The sequence below is a fragment of the Pollicipes pollicipes genome, unplaced genomic scaffold, assembly GCF_011947565.3.
Source record: "Pollicipes pollicipes isolate AB1234 unplaced genomic scaffold, Ppol_2.1 Scaffold_7262;HRSCAF=8765_pilon_pilon_pilon, whole genome shotgun sequence".
Taxonomy (NCBI): domain Eukaryota; kingdom Metazoa; phylum Arthropoda; class Thecostraca; order Pollicipedomorpha; family Pollicipedidae; genus Pollicipes; species Pollicipes pollicipes.
Genome location: NW_023597055.1, coordinates 6,128,316 through 6,146,423, shown reverse-complemented (window position 1 = coordinate 6,146,423; position 18,108 = coordinate 6,128,316). Strand labels below are relative to the sequence as shown.

Below are 18,108 nucleotides of genomic sequence, written 5' to 3'. Positions count from 1 at the left end.
TCGGGTCTGCTCCACCTCCTCGCCTTTTTTAAAGTTTGTTTCATCTTCCTAGCTGGGAGTGCCGCGACTTGATTTTATGTTTTCTGGTGTTAACGTACGGTTTACTGCGTCGCTGGGATTGAGGGAGGGGCACTCCTGGTTACCTGTTCTTGGGTAACGGCATAGAAAAAAAAGAAAAAAAAGATGATTACGAATGACGAAAATAATCTCGATTGATCGATACATGTCGTGCAGTGTCCTCTTGCACTCATTGTGGGGGTGCCACTCACGGAGGCAGCATGTGTTATATACCGTAGATATATAAACATGTGCTACATACACGACGCATGCGCTGTAGAAAACGTTTCCACCTGACCGCGCACGTGTGGAATAGTTGTCATCCTCGTACTTTTTATATGAGACCCTGCAATGTCAGCTGCCACGAAAGAGTAACGGAAATCTTCTATGTAACCAGTTCAATGTAGTCAGGAGGCCAAATTTCCTTGTCTTGCTGCTGGCGCGCATCTTTGGCACATTTCCCAGAATTCAGATGCTAATCCAGTCTCGAACTTTTAATTTGCCTGACCTAGACCGTCGTGTGAGACCGTTGTAGAGAGAACTTCGATGGCAGGGAGCCCATTTCTGCTGTTATTTTTTATGCATGACGTCAACATGAGAGTCAAATCGAAAATCAAACGTTGAACTTGATTTATATCACTAAAATCACTTCCATTGAGCGACCTGTGTTTTCTGTCCTCTCGTATTCATTGTAAGAGTACAACTCACAGCAGATGCATGTCTTATAAAATAAAAATATAGAAGGATGCGCTAAACGCACGACGTATGTTTTGAGAATACCATAAGGTTTTGGTATATCAGGTATATAAAGGCACAAGTACCAACGAATGTACTATAGTTTCCGTTCAGAAACTCGTTGTGCAATGTGACACGCTACGAGCGACACGTATGACACTCGAAACTCGTCGCCGTAATGCGACACGCCATGGGTGACACGCTATGACACTCAGAAACTCGTCGCCGGAATGTGACACACTATGAGTGACACGTTATGACACTCAGAAACCCGTCGCCGCATTGTGACACGCTATAAGTGACACGCTGTGATACTCAGAAACTCGTCGCCGCAATGTGACACTATGAGTGACACGCTATCACACTCAGAAACGTGTCGCCGCAATGTGACACGCTATGAATGACACGCTATGACACTCAGAAACTTGCCCACGCAATGCGACACGCCACGAGTGACACGCTGTGACACTCAGAAACTCGTCGCTGCGATGCGACACACTATGAATGACACGCATCTGTTCAAGTATGTGATTCCTTCGCTCACGAATCACATACTGTAGCTTTATTCCAGGAGAAAAAAGATTAAACAAATTAGCAAATTATGCAATTGACAAGGAATGAACAAATAATAAAAAAAAAACAAATTATGCAATTGTAACTTAATTTCGAGGAGAACACACGATGACACAAGGAAATCTTGGTAGGCACATATTGCGAGTTCCAAAAAGCTGTCAAAACACAATTAAAGGAATTTTGACTTGAAGCGAAACTGTCTGTTATTACGGAATAGTGCCAGCCGAAAAACAGTGGCATCCACAGCATATTGGTACGGTGTAAAGCCGTGAATAAACCTCGCACAACACGTCCAATGGGGAACCTCGAGGTCTAAAGTGACAGCGAATACGCTTCTGTGTCTGCTCATGCTCAATGTCACGACCCCTGTTACGATCGTTTCTGTGACGTTCTTGTGCACCGTCTCCTACCAAGAACCCTGCCCATGTCCTCCGGTCGAGTGCTCTCAGGATAACTCCATGTAGTCGCTCAGCTCCCGGTGTTGGCTTGTTGCCATTAAGTCGCCACGCAGCTGCACGGCGATGATGACGTGGTATGCCCTCAGGCCGTTGGTCCAGGTCTTCCGCTTGTGCTGCTGGTGATGCCGCCACAAACGCCTGCGCTCATGGTTACGTCTCATCAGTGTCCTTACACAGCCCGTTCAAGAAGTTCCTCATCAGTGTCTTACACAGCTCCGTTCACGACAGATCCCCTCATCAGTTCTTACACAGCCCCACTTACGACAGGTCCCTCATCAGTGTCCTTACAAGCCGTTCACGACAGGTCCCCTCATCAGTGTCCTTACACAGCCCCCACGACAGGTCCCTCATCAGTGTCCTTACACAGCCCTGTTCACGGCAGGTCCCCTCATCAGTGTCCTTACACAGCCGTTCACGACAGATCCCCCATCAGAGTCCTTACACAGCCCGTTCACGACAGGTCCCGTCATCAATGTCCTTACACAGCCCCGTTCACGACAGGTCCCCTCATCAGTGTCCTTACACAGCCCCGTTCACGACAGGTCCCCTCATTAGTGTCCTTACACAGCCCAGGACACTCACGGGGGTGTGCATCATATCCGTGTCAAGTATGCCCATGCAGCATGAGTGTGCGTCATGCCCGCGTGATTGACGTATGAAATTGGTCCGACGCTATGCGACGTTGGACTAGACTAGGCACGTAGTATGATCCCGAAAGCATTGAGAGTCCAGTGTACGCTATGTATGATCACTTCCATAATCGGCATTTTTAGGAAGTTATGTTACTGACCATTTATTCACGTCATTTGAGGTAATTTGAAAAAGTGATTTAAACAGGTTCAAAGTGGAAGGAAGACATCTGATTTCGCAGTCTCGCTCTCGCGATCATTGCTCTCGCTCCCGCGTAACCGATCTAGACGGCGACACCATTTTGTTTGGGTGATTCGGACTCTAAATCTGCATCTGTGGTTCGGCACAACTGTGAGCTCTGTCCGGTTGAACTAAACAAGATATGGTGTGATTCCGAAATTCGTTTTTATAGAGTGGCAGTCGGAGGACGGCTCTTACGTTAAATACTCCGCTATTGGCTAATGCTTATGAATGGAATGCAGTTATTTAATGGTAGCATGTATTTTGTGCAGTGCCCTACATATGTATGCGCCATCAGAACAGGTATTTTTATCACAGGTATCACTATAAAGGTTGCTGCTGGGATTGTTTGAGCTCAGAATGCTTGCTGTGCCCCGGAAGATGTGTGATGGAGACCTGACCTTTAGAGACCGGAGAGTGTGTAGCTGGGTCTTCCGGTCCTGGCGCAGACATTCCCATTTGAGATGCAAACTATGCAAATCTGGATACCACCGCCAAGAAGAACCAACTTCCTAATGACCTATTCTTGATAGCATCTCGTTTCGCACTTGTTGCTGGAAGACTTCTGCAGTATGGCGTTCTGCGCGATACCGTGCTTCCACGGTCCCCTTTTGCGAGGCATGGCCTCGATGCCTTAATCTAGTGCAACACATGTAAATATATACACGACGCCGTATTTGCATTTCATGCAACGCTCTTTCACAAGAAGCTGACTGTGCGTTCACTTAAACAGGTGCAAAGAATCGCATATGGCCTTGTTAAATTGCCATCAACATAACATTTGAATTGCACGTGCATGCAGTGACAGATCATCGTACGCATGGATCAAGAGATCATTATAGTTTTATCTATCCCTTCACGTCATTGGCAGCCGGTAGTCACCGGTACAGCTTACCCGTCTATCAATGGCTTCGAAATCGAGTCGGTGTACCGTCTGCATTTCTAGTTTGAATTAGTGCTCGATTCTCGTTTGTTGAGTCACTTAGTTTGCTATCATCTTGAGGTCTAATTTAGTGTCAGTCAATTCGTGCTATTTTCGTATTCATTTTGTATTGCTAATTTTAGTCTCTGTTCTGTCTGTTTCCGTGTGTTTAGTTCTAGGTCTAGTCTGTCCATTTCCGAGGTTTCGTTGTTCCCTGTCATCGTCCACGAGGAGTTGAGGCGCGGTGTTGGCGATGGGCGGTCATGAAATATAGTGGAACTGAAACATCGGTGTCTTCAACGTGGCGGCTGTGTACAGAAAGTACAGAGGGCAGCACCATCCTTTGTACATCTTCCTCCTAATGTGCGGCATTGATATGGGTAGTGACATTTTGCTTCGGGGCCAACTTCGTGGCCAACTTCAGCCGCACCCGAGCGCGTGTTATGCCGCATAGCACATCTCGTTAGGGAAGACCTTACATTGTGAGCTATCGATGCGATGCATGACAACAGTTCATGAACATGTCACCAACAACCCTTAATCTGAACTGAAGTTTCGTACTCCATAGCGTCACAACTACATCACCACGGCGACACGTTTGCTCTGCACCAGGCGGCAACGGCTGGAACGTACCGAAGGTGTCGCCCAAACGACAGCAGAGACGCTTGTGAGGTTTCCGGCACCAGCGGCAGACATCCCTGTTCCATCTTCCGCACGCCTGGCCGAATTTGTAAAATTTTTGACCTGTAGTTCATGAGTTGGTTACTTCCCCATACGACTGAAACCTTCCAGAACTTAAGCGTCCTAGAACTCATGGAGTCACTCAGTACGATACAACTTCTGTTTGCGTGGCGGTCTGAAATGCTGACAATAATGACGCAGATTTGGCATATGAGTATACATTAGTGGAAAAAATTTTTCTCTACAAAGATTTGACACCATATGATCGTGACTGCTCACAGGGGCGTGATTCTCCTGGGTGCGTTGGGGGGCATACCGCCTCGATACCTGATGCACACGCCCGTTGGGGGTCTGAAAGGGATCATCTTGCCTTTTTCACCTTTCAAGGATATGTAGATCAGAGACGTCTGGTTTAATGGCAATAATGATATTAATAATCCAGTTTTTTCCACCATCAGGCTGGTACATGTCTATGCACTTACAGAAAAAAACGCAGCACACTCACAAACATAAAGCAAGACAGAAGGCAACGCAGTCAGTACTTGTCTGAAAGGTCGGAGGACATTATTCTGGGTCATGACCTACTTGGTGCATTTGGTGGTGATCACGGACAAACCGACCCAGGTGGGCGAAAAGATGTCCCGAACATGTGACCTGCTGACTGCCGGGAGGTTCGATGCCATAAAATTTTATGCATGTCTCACATGCGCACATGTCCTGGCAATGACCCCACTAACTCTACTTTGCTTACGTGCAGTGCCTCAATAGCGCTGTTCTCAATGGACACGAGTATTTGATTGAACTCCAGCTACTATATAGATGCTAACCTGGGACAAGGCTTTCCCGTCCCGTTGGTTCAGTTGGTTAGAGCTCATACCTTCCGATTCTGCCACCCATGCCGCGGTGCGTTCGCGTCGTTTTGAGCGCTCTCTATTTGTCCTTGTCAGGTATTGCCTGTGGCCGGTGGCAGCGGCCGCGATAAAGGTCAGGTGACGTCAGAGGGCAGGACGGACCGTGCCGAGCATTGCGGCACGTTAAACGTACGCCATGAAATTCTGCCGTTGCCTGGAATCGCGCGATCGGATGGCAGGGGTCAGAGCTCACACAACAAGCACTGCTTAAGGTGAGATCGTTTCCCACATATCCATAGAAGCTGTTTCCAGATATTCATAGGTAGAGGTTCAAGCTCTTTACACAGATAATGAATCCTTGTCCAACGTGGCACCCTTACCAGCTTCTCTTCACATAAGTGGTAGGCCATACAGCGTTCTTGAAATCCTTCCTGTCCACTCACAGTGTTGCATAGTTCACAATATACACGCTAGTATAACATGCTTGGAAGAGTTAGATCACAGTTTTACGCCGTCATACAGGGAGCCTTTAACTCTTCCCATAACTTGACTGCCACTGAGAGAACTGGCCACTACATTACCTATGTTTAAGCTCCTCCGCTCATCTTATTATGTATTCATTGACAATGATATTTGGGAGCTTGGAGTTAAACAGGTGTAGCACTGTATATGACTTTTGAGAGTTGAAAAACATGCATAGTTTTTTACATTGATTTGAATATTCCTGCGCATGACAAATACTTAGCAGCTACGAGTCAACGCTTTAAGCCCTTTCCTCGTGATAGATAAAAGCACTGTGTTATCGGCAGAGACTACTTCATTTGCTGTTCATTTCACCACATAACAAGCGATTGGTAACATTTGCAACTCACGAAGAAGCTAAACTATGTACACATTGAACAGCAGTGGTGAGACGTTACCTCCTTGACGCACACCATTCTGTACAATAAAAGGATCCGATACACTGTCTGACCTCTTAACTCCCACCTTGAGGGTTCTTACCACCCTAGAAAGACTCCTCTTGCTGGCTTCACTTTTGCAGCTTGTTTTGCAACAGTTTTTCATCTTTCAGGGACATTCACAACATCATCTGATCAGGGACCGAGACAATGTCATCGAATTTCCTTGTCACCAAACGATCCGCTATTCAGTTGTCTACAGCTATGCAAAATTTGGCGCCGCTACGCCGCGCCATTCGGAACCATTCGGGAAAAGCTTTCGGGGGGTCAATCTGACCTCTCCCACCCGAGCGCGCGTTAAACGACTGATGTATTCAAGGATGTGGGCGTTAGCACGGGAATTACATGAAATGTCGTACTATGGCTTTGATTTCTCCCCTGTAGCGTCTAACACAGCGACTCTTTAGAGTGACATCCAGTAGACAACTTTTACGTTAAATGCTCAGCGTTGCATACTTAGTTATGAATGATGCATAAATTACCCATAATATACTATCAATTTTACCCTGGAACAATATTGTAGCGTATCTGACCCCAGATTCAGTCTATATTTGGCACCATTCCTGCACTTTACGGACCAATATCTCCCCGATGAAATCAAAATTCTGGCGAGCTGCATCATCTCGAGGAAACTCATGCTGATGCGAAGGCAGCGATGCTTACAAATATGGCCTACCTTGCCTAGAGTGGAAGCCGTACACGATCAGCAAAACATTTTGTCTATTGGGCTGTCCGTGCGCTTTTTTACAGCAATTTATTGACCGTCGACCGATGCTCGTTTTGATGGCTGCAGAAACCATATGTGCCATCTTTAGGACGGCAAAATCACGTAGGAAAACTATCTGAGAGAATGTTTCGCTTGAGTAACGGCGTTACAATGCATGTGGGGCGCGCTGCATATCAAATGAAAACACTAATAAACCCAAAACAAACGATGGAAATGGAATGTGAAAATGATCATCACGCATCCTGTCAAGAGGAAGGTTAAAATAGTTGGAAGAAATGATGGCTATAGGGTGGCCCTTACGTTTTTCTTCGAAGTTGACTCATCTAGTCATCAACCCGTGCTCATTAATCTGGATGAAGGAGTCTGATGAAAAAGTGATATTCAGGGAGCAAAATCCTCACCGAAAGCCTTGATAATCAAACTTTTTACTTACCTAACGAGTGAAATGCCAAGTTGCCTGTCAAACGGAGCACTAGTGAACAAAACTGTACAGATGCAAAGAAATGCCCAAATTTTCCAGGCAACAATTAGGGACCATGAAAACTCAAATATTAACGCTTTCCTACGATTTTCTTCAAGGTTGGCTCAAGGATCTGGAGGTCGTGCTCAGAAGGCCAAGGTCCAGACCTGGAAGCTCAGGAAGCCCAGACACAAAAGGTCGATGTTGAAATATTCGGGCTAAGGTGGCCTACGTTCAGGTGTTCGAGGCCCTTTCGGCCGATACAATGTCAAAGGTCTGGTGCAAGGTCAAATTAAGAGAGTTTGGATTAGAGAAATTAATGCTCAGAATGTCGCGGTTCAGGAGATCGAGGAGCTGGCGATCGCCGCAGAAAACGTCCATGTTCTGAGTTCTGCAGTTTTCAATGTTTTCCATTTCGACGAATTACATGTATCGAATTCCAAAACCTTAAGCGGGAAAGGAGTCTGTGTCTGGACCGGTCGATCTATGTGACGCTGATATGGGCATTTTGTCAACCTGAAAATGACCTACTTTGTACCTGAGGGCGTCGAGACACGTTTGTCAGATGACCAGGTGTCGTTCGCACTGCCCGCCACAATACCCATGCTTTACGGACCGGCGCCGATGCCTTTGAGTTGGCAAAACAGATGCTACCAAATAGATGGCTCCGTAATTGTATTCAACGTACAGCCCAACTACAAACTAAATGTCCGGTCGCATAACCCTGTTAGAATTACGTACGACCTTGCTGTTATGCCACCAGCATAGCATGGGTCTTCCTTGTACATGCAGTCACTTCACATCTGGTGTCAGTGCAGTCGTTATCCATCCCTTGACGACAGCGGCAGCCGGCAGCAAGTGGTGCAGCTAGCCTTTCCTGCAATGTTTTCCATTGCAGTATACGCAGCACCATCCTTTGTGACAATCGCCGTTGAGTGTGCTGCAGGTATTTGGGAAACTGCATTTTCTCCCGCAGTCACCTGAAATTAGAGAACGGTCGCTTGCAGGGATTTGTGGATGTTGAATCCTCTGCAGCAGTTGTTGTAGCTTCGACGAACATAACGTCAGCCAATTTGAATGTAGAAGCGTGCAATTTATGACAACCATCCCATGACTAAAAAAATGCTGTAACATGAGCAATGCAATGCTCGAAATGCATATTGCATCTCTAAGAAACCTGAAGAGCGCATTTCATGAGAGAAAGCCTGATGGGCGAGCGATCGACGCCATGTATGACATGAGTTGATAAGTATCTCACAGTCAACCTCCGCTTTAGCTGGGGTTTCGTGTAGCACAATCCACAGTGGTTCAGAAATGCACACTCCTAGAAATAGTCTTCGCTGAGAGTACGGCCTGATTTGGCCTGCAATAGTCAGTGACCTTGCAAAGTACGCCTAATCTTGCATAGCAAAGATCCAGCCTTTAAATGTTTACAGCTATGCAAAGTTCTGTGTGACCACGCCGCGCCGTTCGCAATCCATTTTGAAAAAAAAACATCCGGGGCAACTTCACACACACCCGAGCTTATGTTAGAACTAAACAGCACATCTCGTAAGGGAAGACCTTACTTGTAAGCTATCGATGTGATGCATGACAACAGTTTATGAACATGTTACTAACGACCCCTAGTTTGACTGACGTTTCGTATCCATAGCGTCGCACATCACCATGGCGACAACGTCTGCTCATCACCAGGCGACAACGAATGGAACGTACTGTATGTGTCGCCCGAAGACAGCAGAGACGTTTGTGAGGCCTCCAACACCAGCGGCAGACATCCCTGTTCCATTTTCCACACGCCTTGCCGAATTTGCGACACCTTCCACCTGCAATGCACCGGTTGGTTACCTCTGTTTCCGGTTGAAGCCTGCCACACTTTTGACGTGCTAGAACTCAATGACTCAATTAGCACGATACAACGCCTGTATGCACGACGGTCTGGAGTGCTGACAATTGGGGTACAGATCTGGCATATGGCTAGCGGCCTAATGCGCTGCTGAAGGAACCCAAAGGGCTCTTTTACGATCAAAGTTTTGGTACCATACAACCGTGACTGCCCACAGGGAATACATGATTTCTTGGGTTGGTTGAGGTGTGGTTGCCCCCCTAATACCTCACGAACACATCTCTCGGAGGTCTGAATAGGATCGTCTTACCTTTTTGCATTTTTACTGATATCTAGATCAGACACGCCCGGTTTGATAGGAACAATAAAATTAATAAGCCGTTGATTTCGCACCACCCGGTTGGTGCAAATGCCGGGGGTGCTGGTACAGGACATCTTGGGGTGGTCCAGTCGACCAGAACGATTCTGCTCAATATATGAACCGGCTGCCGCGGCTCGTTGCCTGTGCTTTATTGTCACACTGCAGGATTCAACCAGACTTGACGTTAACATTCACATTACATTTGTAGCCTGTGCTGGTGCTACGGGGGTCGGTGCATACCAACGTTGCGTCGAGCCCGATGAACTACCCAGGCCTATGTTGGTCGTGATCCTGCCATATCACGCGGAGCTGAAGCTACGCTTGGTGGATGCAACGCACCAAATGAACACTAATGCCAATTTGGAAAGAAAGCTAAGTGATTACCAATGCAATGGAGCCGCATACCAGTCGACAGCCACCTGCCTTATTTTGGTGAGATACAAATGACAAAATACGTAAAATACACGCCATGCTCTGAGGCAGGGGACGGCTACTTAGGTGCTCGCTCTCTTTTATGGCATTACTGTATTGTAAAGACGACATATGACAGGGGATTTCCGTAGAATAAAGGTAGAATTAATAGGTGGGAACGCGCACAATGCAAAGTTGAAATAAAAGGCCTGAGATCTAGGTCATATCGTTAACTTTTTTCAAACAGATTCATGTGAATTTCATTCGGTCCCGTTGAATAAATTTTTGTGATCTTGAAATCATATATACTCATGTCTACTCTGGGTATTATTATGAGTGCCACGGCACTAAAAAATACGTAAACTCTAGTTATGTAAACACAATTATGGATGTTAAGAAACGTAAGCGGGTTCATATGTCGACGTTCAGAAGTCAGAGCGCGTGTTATTGTGTCTGTTGCACTGAACGCATCAGGCAACCCTTTACTAATTTTCAGTAGATTCCGAACCTTGGCCATGCCAGTCGTGCTGGCTGAGATGGTGAATATACACAATCCCGCCGCAAACGACGCCTTCCTCGATGGACCTGGCTGTACACAATTGAAGGGTATGTCCCACATTCGTATGAGCTTTTGAACTGAAATAGCCATCTTGGAGATCGTTCTATGCAGTTTCAGAGCGAGGGGCCGTTTTTCAAGTGTTAAACCCCTCTTGTACCTGAGCCTGAAGGAAACGAATTTGTGGAAAGTGTTTCCTGCAGACTATTTCAAGGTCACCCCGGCATGCACAACACCTGACAACCGCCATGCCAATGGCACCGCCTCATTGTCTGTTTTTTGCTCATAGTCGAAGAACATCATTGCCGCTCATGCATTCGTGTGAGCGATGATGCGGCACAATTGGTCGAAACAACGGAAGGTTATTGGCGAAAAGTAAAATTTGACCTCTGAATACGCGTGTTCAACGCGTACGTGAACACTTTCAGGTTGTGCTGCACTCGCTGCTGACAGGGCGTTGCCAAGCCGATCCAGGAAATTTACGCGGACGTGGGGTGGAGTACCTGTACCGCGAGGGTGGGATGCGGTACCGCGAGTGCTGCGTTGGCGAAGGTTACCGGACAAGGCAGGATCGTTTGGCTGTGTTTGCGTGAGTACCTCGCTCCCAGACTGACAAAAAACACACGTGGTGGCGGATGTGTCCGGTGCGTCGGGGGAATTTTCAAGCGCTGGGAGTTCAGTGGACGGCCCGCCTCCAAATCCAGCGCGTGGAGAGCATTGGTGTTAATGAATCATAATGTTGTCAACGCTATTCAGGCGAAACGCTCGAAACGTTTGTTCTTACCATAAACATTGATATTCAGACACATTTCGCCGGACGTGCGTTCGTGGCACAAGCGTACCAGCTTTAGCACTTAGATCTGTAGACGTCCGAAACGATGCATGCGTTTTTTGCAGAAAGACTTCAGCCTCGTTATGAAATTTTCTACATTCCATATTCCATCTGACTTAGCATGCAGGCGATTTGAAACCATGTTTCGTGGTCAATAGCCAGACTTAAAAAACTACAACTTACAAAATTACGACAACAAAGACTATGCTCCGCGCCTCTTATGCCTAACACGTCCGGTGGTAGCAGCGAGCAACGTCATGACAAACATTAGGTATTCAGTATATTTCAGCGCAGATTTGGGCTTCTCGAGCTAGTTTTTGGCGTAATTTGAACTATGTTCAGCCTATTTTCTACCACATAACCCAATGAAGTGAGCGTGCGAAACATTTGTTCACGACACAAACTCGCCGATTGCCACGCATTTGCAGTCATACAGAGTGAGAGCGATCATCTCACATCACCGCTGGGTCTCCACCCTCGCCCCCACTTGTTGTTTCTTTATAGCGCAAACGGATACAAGAGGGATGGGATAATGCGTTAACGCAATACCCTGTCACGTTGAATTAACGAATGTAATCCCTCAGAGAAACAAAACAAAAGACGTTGAAAAAGCAGGACTTTGTCCGGCAGCATAGGTTCAAAACGCATCGCAGCTTAGCTGGGGCGTGGCTATGCGCAGGCCTAGACAACTATCACAGAGTAAAAGCTTCATCCTCAATGTGTCAAATATCATTTTCGCGGGATGGTGCAGCAACCATCCTTTGTTACAGTTGCCACCCAATGTGCTGTATCAATAGTCGGCGACGGCGTTTTGCCCTGTATTCGTTTGAAACGAAAGAGTGATTCAATGCTCACGATTGGTGCATGGCGTATATAATAAAGGAAATGGTTGTGTTACGCCAACGAATATTTCATCAATTATCCTGCATAAGAAAGCGCATTACTCATGGCAAAGATCTTCAATTTCAACGCGTAAACGCCGCTAATATCAGCAGGTAATGATAGGAACATCAGCACACTCGAGGCACAGATTGCATCGTTAAAAAAAAAACTGAGCAACACATCAGATAAAGGCAGGACTGAAGTGTGGGCTATTGACGCTATGGATGACAAGAATAGATGAACATCTCACAAGCAACCCTCCGCTTTAGCGGGAGTTTCGCAGTGCATAAGATTAAAACCACGTCAACCTGGTAACACACTTGCTCAGCAAAGGCTGGACCATGCTGAAGGTGTCACCGCCCAAGGAGGCACCGGAGACGCTGGCGAGGACTTAACGCAAGCGACAGACAACTGGTTTGCGTTCCTCTCCCTCTTCGTCGAATTCGTAACACCTTTGACCTAATACGCATCAGTGGGTTACATATGACATCAGTGGTATCAATACCTACTCACAGTTGAAACCTGTCATAGCTCTGACGTGCTAGAACCCATGGGGTCACCACGATTTTACTCTCATTTCGACGACAGCTTAAAACGTTGAAAACTGTGGAACAAGTCTGGCATATGGCTAGCGGTCTAATAGGCTGCTCGGGAGAACCAAAAGGTTATTTTACGATCAAAGCATTGACACCACATGACTGTAACTGCTCACAGTATAGGCGCGGTTCTTCGGCACGGGCGGGGTCTGTGGGACTGTAATGTCTCTTGGTGCCTGCTGTGACATGACAACTGCAGTCTGGTGTCCTCTGCGATCCCATGCTTCAATGGCCACCCTTTGCGAACTGTCGCCTTGCATTTCTAACTTGCACAACAGATGTAAACAAATACACGATCCCGTAATTGTATTCAATGTAACACCCTCTCGTAAGAAGCTGCCTGTCCGGTTCGCATAAACACGTGCAGGAAATCGAACACGATCTTGCAAAAGTGCTTTCAACATAAAATAGGAATACCGTGTGCACGCAGCGACACATCACCATCACTGCAGTCGTTATCCATCCCGTGACGGCAGCGGCAGCCGACAGTAGGTGGTGCAGTTAACCCTTGCAACGCTTTCCTTTGCACCGAATACAGCACCATCCTTTGCTACAGCTACCTCCCAATGTGCTGCATCGACGGGGGAAGCGACATTTTCTTCTGCATTCCTCTGAAATGAGGGGTTGATCGGTCGTCACAATTGGTGCATGGTGGATATTACAAAGTAAGTGGTGTGTGACATGAAATAATATTTCGTTTTTTATCGTAACTAGAAGAACGTATTATTCATGGCGAGTGTCCTATAACTAAGATGCCAAAACGCATCTGATATGATGATGTTTTGATATGAAAATGAATACAACGAAACACAAATCGCATCTTTAACACACGACGATGTGACCGGTTAAGCATCCTTCGCTCGGGTGGGGGTCAGTTTGACACCTTGTGATATCAAAAGTATGAAAGCTGGAAACACCAAATAAAGAGAATGGGCTGCTTATATGTGAAATGACTTGTGTCAAAATGATAGATTCCTAGGTCATGACTTTGTGGTCAAAGGAGGTCAACAAGATCGAACTTCAGATTAGTATCCCCAGACCCTTTCGTGCAACTGCTTTGCATCTAGACAATATAAGTTCAGTGACCTTGTCTGACCTTAATAAGGTCATGACAAACGCAAATACACAAGACTGACCCTTTTGCACTTGAAAAATCATCAAAGTCTCCGCTAGGAATACGTTCCTAACAACAAAATATTAATCTTGGTCATTTTAGGTCAGTGACTCAACCTGACATTTAGATGTTCATGGGTCATGTATGTTGCAATCCCTGTCTTTGCTAACTTCGAAATGAGCTGCAGAAACTATCTCTTGAAGTAAGCCCTCGAACATAAAACGCTACTTCTGACTTCGGCCTGACATTCATACCTGGCCGACTTCAATGGAAGTTGTTGTTTTATATATGCAATTGGTTTATGGCACGATTAACTATCTCAGAGATGTATGGCTTCGTCAAACACTTCGTCGTCGCTTCAAATATAAGAATTTCTTGAAATGACATTCGCTGAGAGCCACGGCCCTATTTTGGCCTGCAATAGGTCAGCGACCTTAAAAGCTATTGTGGAAGGCACGTCTAATTCTTGCATAGCAATTATCTACGGCTATGCAACGGTCGGTGTGACTACGATGTGCCGTTCGCAATCCATTTTGAAGAAACAAAGCATCCGGGGCAACTTCACACACAACCGAGCGTATGTTAGAACTAAATAGCGCATCTCGTAAGGGAAGACCTTACATGTAAGCTATCGATGTGATGCATGACAACAGTTCATGAACATGTTACAAAAGACCCTAGTTTGAGCTGGGGTTTCGTAGCCAATAGCGCCACAACATCACCATGGCTACAAGCTTGCTCAGCACCGGGCGGCAACGGCTGGAACGTACTGAAGGTGTCGCCCCAAAGACAGCAGAGACGCTTGTGAGGTTTCCAGCACCAGCGGCAGACATCCCTGTTCCATCTTCCGCACGCCTGGCCGAAGCTGTAACACCTTCCACCTGCAATACGTGAGTTGGTTACTTCACCAATACGGTTGAAGCCTGCCACAAATTTGACGTGCTAGAACTCAAGGAGTCACTTGGCACGACATAGCTTCTGTTTGCACGACGGTCTGGAGTACTGACAATGGGGACGCACATCTGGCATATGACTAGCGGTCTAGTACGTTGCTGAAGGGAACCAAAAGGCTCTTTTACGATCAAAGCTTTGGCACCATACAATCGTGACCGCCCACAGGGAATATGTGATTCTCTTGCGTTGGTTGAGGTTGTGGTTGCCCCCCCCCCCCCCCCAATACCTCACGAACACATCGCTCGGGGGTCAGCAATGGACCATCTCACCCTTTTGCACCTTTTACTGATATCTAGATCAGACACGCCCGGCTTAATAGGAACAATAATATTAATAATCCCGTTGATTTCGCACCACCCGGTTGGTACACATGCCGGGGGTGCCTCTACAAGACATCTTGGGGTGGTTCAGTCGACCGGAACGATTCTGCCCAATATAGCAGCTGCTACTATGAGTAGTAGCTTCAGACGGGTCATTTTAGCAGCTGGATAGTTTGCCTAGATGCGTATTCGGATCACAGTTTGCGGGACAGTTTGCTACAAAATACTCCTATTATTAGCATACCAGCTTACCTGACATAACATGGTAAAAAAGAAAAGTGGACCTAGAAAAGTGAGGAAGTGAGACTTAAAGCTGACAGTTTTTCTTGTGAAGGCGCCTGCACAATCGGTCTTACAGAAAATGTGAAAGCGGGGTAGAAGGCCCACCAGCTAATTTTGGGAGACATGCTGTCCCTGCCGTTCTCACCTATTAGTGGCATCTACTTTGGCAAAGGTGGAAAATCATTAAAAAGGGTGAAAATTGATAGTGCAGTATGATGGAACGGACGGACTTGGAAGTAATGAACAAAGTATCTAGCTTAAAACTTATAGAAAAGTTTTGATAAAGCAGACATAAAACTGTGCAGTTCTTTGAAAACATCTGGGGATGCTGAACATCTGAAAATAAAGACAGAATGGTTTGGCTAAAATAGGTGGAAATAGGGAAAAGCACAGGTCGAGAACGCTTAGCACATACTTGCCAATTTTGCCTGGCGAAGCCACCGTTACTTTCAGGCAAATATGCAAATGAGTTGATAGCCGAATGTACAAATTCAAAAACCAAATTCGACACCAACTTGCAAAAAATGCATGGTAATTAACAGGTCATAAATGGACCGGCTTCTTAGTTAAAAAACGTAATAATTCACTTCCAAAGATGTACCACACATATACATTTCTACTTGACTGCCTGAAGTGCAAACATGAAAAACGCCAGAAACTCACCTTCAGTGGTCACAAACACCAGACAAAGCACGGCAATCAATGGCAGCAGACGCATTGTTGGTGATAGACGACTCAGCAGAATATGCCCATGTTTCCTTTGGTCGCTTTTTATACTAGCAAAAACGGACCAGGAAGCGGAGGGGACGTCAATCATCCCGTCCCCTCCAAAGGTCAACAAACAAGCCTGTCATGCCTGGCGACATTTGCAAGAACAAGATGAAATCATCAGCCATAACCTTTGTTCACGAACGTGCCATTACTGCTTAGTCACACAGGGAAGGGCGTGGAGGACAATGCCGACATGGCCCGTGCAACGTATTCAGAATGGAAGTACATGGAACGTACCGACGGATTGTGATAAAACGTTGCGTTAGTCATCTCGTTGAATTAGGATGTTGAATGGTGTTAATAGTCGAGTTGCCATTTTGATGCTTCCTTGCTGACACCCCGCAGTGTGGAGTACCGCGGACTTTTTCACGGAAATATGTTCCATGCTGCTTGGAGATCCAAATTAGCTTAGTAACCACTTGGGTATCTGAGCATTCAACGTTTTTTCTTCTATCGATGGATTAGAAGGTCGTTTGACACCATTTTTGACAGATTTTCCATGACAGGGAGTCTATTTCTGCACTTTGTTTTCACGAATGGGTCAAATTCATGGCCAAGTTGCCGGTCAAAGGTCAAAGGTTGCTAAATCTCAAATGTTATTTGTGATGCACAAATTTTTAACTTCGCAGCTCCCTGCGTCATTCGATTCAATTTACAATCTCTACGAATCCAATGACATGGATATGAGGCGAGCAAAACATTTAGAACAACCTTTCTCTTATCGTAGTTATAGACTATTTACAGCATTCTGCCTTGGCCCTAAGCTGTGGAACGACATTATGGTTTCATATTTTCCAAGAATAGCTTATATCCCTGTATCGAAAACCATCGTTAAGAACATCATCCGCAAGCATTTCGTGAACACATATTAACGTAACAAACATAGTTGAAGACATTGCCATCCTTGTGCTGTACATATCCAACGCACTTCATGTTTGACCTTCATGTTTCATAATCAATTTCTGATATAAAGTCATGTACATATACCCAAATTCATGGCGCTAGCTCCGGGAGTTCTCCCAGCAACAAGCTCTGCTTGGCTGGGTGGACTCCCTGGAAATCCAGCCCAAAACCCAGCACAAAAATGACCAGGTAATTGCCCCCTCCGACTTGTGACTGTATAACCCTTACTAACACGGGGAATTGAGTGGTTGTAGATTATTGGGCGGTTGTAGCGGGCTGTCATTAGCTGATTTTGGCTAATGACTACTTTAAGCCTTTTCATCTATGATTTTTCCCTACCTCTCACATAACACAATTCCCTCGGGTCTGCTCCACCTCCTCGCCTGTATGTACTATAGTTTCCGTTCAGAAACTCGTTGCTGCAATGTGACACGCTACGAGCGACACGCTATGACACTCCGAAACTCGTCGCCGTAATGCGACACGCCATGGGTGACACGCTATGACACTCAGAAACTCGTCGCCGGAATGTGACACTATGAGTGACACGTTATGACACTCCGAAACCCGTCGCCGCATTGTGACACGCTATAAGTGACACGCTGTGATACTCAGAAACTCGTCGCCGCAATGTGACACACTATGAGTGACACGCTATCACACTCAGAAACGTGTCGCCGCAATGTGACACGCTATGAATGACACGCTATGACACTCAGAAACTTGCCCACGCAATGCGACACGCCACGAGTGACACGCTGTGACACTCAGAAACTCGTCGCTGCGATGCGACACACTATGAATGACACGCCTCTGTTCAAGTATGTGATTCCTTCGCTCACGAATCACACTACTGTGGCTTTATATCCAGGAGAAAAAAAGATTAAGCAAACTAGCAAATTATGGAATTGACAAGGAATGAACAAACTAATAAAAAAACAAAAACAAATTATGCTATTGTAACTTAATTTCGAGGAGAACACACGA

The 18,108-nt window shown here is 46.1% G+C and overlaps 1 long non-coding RNA gene across 1 annotated transcript; it reads right to left on the bottom strand.

Moving 5' to 3' along the window:
• Positions 1 to 13,068: 13,068 nt before the first annotated feature.
• Positions 13,069 to 16,188, bottom strand: LOC119113719 (uncharacterized). Its single transcript, XR_005095943.1, has 3 exons — positions 16,111 to 16,188; positions 14,662 to 14,772; positions 13,069 to 13,388 (listed from the first exon to the last, which is right to left on the bottom strand). It is a non-coding gene; the product is annotated as an uncharacterized LOC119113719 (long non-coding RNA).
• Between the last annotated feature and the right edge of the window lie 1,920 nt (positions 16,189 to 18,108).